The 3,060-nt window shown below is 56.0% G+C and overlaps 1 long non-coding RNA gene across 1 annotated transcript in view; it reads right to left on the bottom strand.

Annotated features, from left to right (window-relative positions):
• Nucleotides 1-2,319, bottom strand: part of LOC131384585 (uncharacterized) — a 13,724-nt gene extending 11,405 nt beyond the window's left edge. The window contains exon 1 of the long non-coding RNA XR_009215588.1: nucleotides 1,119-2,319. This is a non-coding gene — a long non-coding RNA (uncharacterized LOC131384585). The remainder of the gene's footprint in view (nucleotides 1-1,118) is intronic.
• Between the last annotated feature and the right edge of the window lie 741 nt (nucleotides 2,320-3,060).

The raw sequence follows: 3,060 nt of genomic DNA, 5'->3' as shown, positions 1-3,060 counted from the left end.
TGATATATATATGATTTACATATGATATATATAATATATATGATTTATATATGATCTATATATGACTTATATGTATGATATATAGATATGATTTATATATATATAAATCTTTGCCCCGGCTGGAGTGCAATGGCGCAATCTCAGCTCACTGCAACCTCTGACTCCTGGGTTCACACTATTCTCTTGCCTCAGCCTCCCGAGTAGGTGGGATTAAGGGTGCACACCACCACACCCAGCTAATGTTTTGTATTTTTATTATTGATTGATTGATTGATTGAGACAGAGTCTCGCTCTGTCGCCCAGACTGGAGTGCAGTGGCGCCATCTCGGCTTGCTGCAAGCTCCGCCTCCCAGGTGCACACCATTCTCCTGCCTCAGCCTCCCGAGTAGCTGGGACTACAGGCACCTGTCACCACACCCAGCTAATTTTTTTTTTGTATTTTTAGTAGAGACGGGGTTTCACCGTGTCAGCCAGGATGGTCTCGATCTCCTGACCTCTTGATCCGCCCGCCTCGGCTTCCCAAAGTGCTGGGATTACGGGCGTGAGCCACGGTGCCCGGCCTTTTATCCTGCTTTCAAAAAACATACCCAGAGTCTGAGTGCTTCTCTTTACCTCCAGCGCCACTCCATGGCTCGAGATCTCTTTCACTGGTTCTCACCTGGATTGGGGCCTCCATTTTGCACAGTGACCCCTACAGTCTACTCTCCAAACAGCAGCTGGCGTGGTCATTATGAAAAGCAATGTCCACCTGCTGCTCAAAAACCCACGAATGGCTCCCCATTTCTTTCCCATTAAAGCCAAAGTCTAAAACATTTACAAAGCCTTATATGACCAGTTCCTATCTGCTTTCCTTATGTTGAAGGCTGTGAAGCTCCTTAATATATAAACAGTTCTCAGGAGAAGGAATAAAAGGACAGCCACCTCCTCAGCAGAGCCAGTTCACACTCTGCTAGAGACAAGAGGAGCTGGGACCTTCTCCCCTAACCATTACTGCGTATGTGAGAGAAGCCAGACCTGCTGGATCGACTGGAAATGCCCAGTGCCTGAGACGGGGAGGAAAGAGAAGCCGTGGGGAGGAAAAGACTGTAAACCTAGAAGACAATGAAGTCCCACCTCACCAGTTAGGCAGGGAGGGGAAAGAGGCCTAGGGCGCTCAGGAACTTGGAATAAGGTTGCCCTCTGCGGGTGAAACTGTGAAATATCTCGCAGTGGAGGAGGGCGGAGACTGCAGAGGGGCCCGGCGAAAACGTCACCCTACTGGAGGTACGAACGCATCGCAGACTGGGGGCGCCCAAGCGCATCCCAGACGCGAGGGCAAAGGCCCAGGAGGGCTGTGGGGCTCTCGCAAGTATCCGATCACCTTGAGAGGAGTCCGCCGGGTGTCCGAGCCTGATGTCACTGCAGCTTCGATTCCTCCGACCCCCCTGCTTACTTCCCAGTCTTCCCGCAACTTCTCCGCTTCGGCCTCCCCTAGGCCTTGCCGCCAGAGAGGCGACGCACTCCACAGGCGGATTCGCACGTGTGGACCCTGGGCAGCACTTTCTCGTGCAAATTAACAAGTGGCCCTCAGTGTGGAAGCACCGCCCCGCCTTTCCCGGGGAGGTCACCAGGGTGAGGCCGCTCAAGGTCTGCAGGCGCCCGGCGTTACCGGGATCCTCCCCGCGCTGGTCCGAGGAGGCCAGGAGAGGGCGAACCCGTCCCCGACCAGCGGCCCTTCCGGGGGTGGGCTCTGACCCCACCGAGAGGTCAGCGGGTCCAGGAGCTCCAAAGGGTAAGGCAGAATTGGGTAGATGAGGGTGCATTTTTCTGCGAGGAGTCTAAGGCGTCGCTGACTCTCAAAGGCCCGCATCCGGAGAAAGGGAAAGAGCCCCCTCCCGGGAGGAAGGACAACAGACTGGCCCGCGGGAAGGAGCCCTGGCCGTCCCTCCTGGCCTAGGTCTACCTCTTTGATCTCATCCTCCCCGTGGCAGCGAGTGCCACCAAAGATGTGAGAGGCCAGCGGGTATCGGGAGAGAGCTGAGGGTCGGCGCCGGCGGGACCCCAGATTGGAGCCGCCGTCGTCGGACGGGCAGACCCTGCTGTAATAACTCCCGGCCGGCCACGGTAGGCAGGTGGGGCCCGCCGCGAGTCCTAGTGAAAAACACCTTCCTCTTGATTCTCTTAAAGGAACCCGAGCCCTGGGAAGGGACACCAAGGCGCTCCCGAGACTCCGGAGATAGCCAACAGCCCCAAAAGAGAGTACTCGGCTATCCAGCCGCCCTTATCCAAGCGGAGAATCTCTCTCCACCTCCGCCCTCCCGGGACTCAAAGTTGTTTGTGGAGCCGCCAGGTTTCCTTGTAGATGGGCACGATATGCACACACACACACACACACACACACACACACACACACACACGTATATGTATTTTTCCAGTTGCCACTGCAGGATTGCCAACTTTCGGAAATGAGCATCCGCTCCCTCTCCCGGGACTGGGCGTGGGGTTCGCCGAGAGGAGAGGAAGAGACCTTTCGTTTGCGCTGGGCCTGCTTGGTGCCAGGCCATTCGAGGCTTCGGTCTATCCTGGTTTCTGGTCTGTGCGTTGTGGGTAGCAGCATTGGCGTATTGCGCCGGAGGGAGCAGGCTGAGCGAGGCTCCAGAAGGTGCGCAATAGCCGGAGAGGAAGGGGCCATGCTGTCACCTAGCCCCCTCCCTGAGACTCCATCCAGCCCAGAAAAAGGAGCTGCTTTCTCCCCCCCATCTACCCCAGGAGAAAATAAACGGTGGCTGGCATTTTCCTGCGTCTTTTAATTTTACCAAAACTGTTTTGGGTTGGCTATTGTGAGCCAGAATGGAGGACTTCTCCTCCCAGGAGCAAACGTGCCCACGCCCAGGCCGGCAGTGGAGTCAGCCTTGCCCCAGCCTGCCCTGCTGGGAAACAATGCCCCTTTGTCGATCGCCCTCCCGGGGCTGATCCAGCCCCTCCCCTTAGCTTACGGCTCCCTCCCGTTAGAGCATTCCAATGATTGCCACAAGTCACACTCTTCTTTGAGGTCTCTGCCTGGGAAGAAAACAAAGCAGC

Source organism: Hylobates moloch, unplaced genomic scaffold, assembly GCF_009828535.3.
Source record: "Hylobates moloch isolate HMO894 unplaced genomic scaffold, HMol_V3 SCAFFOLD_11, whole genome shotgun sequence".
Lineage (NCBI taxonomy): Eukaryota > Metazoa > Chordata > Mammalia > Primates > Hylobatidae > Hylobates > Hylobates moloch.
The sequence above is the reverse complement of the archived record's forward strand: the minus strand, read 5'-3'. Positions and strand labels throughout refer to the sequence as shown.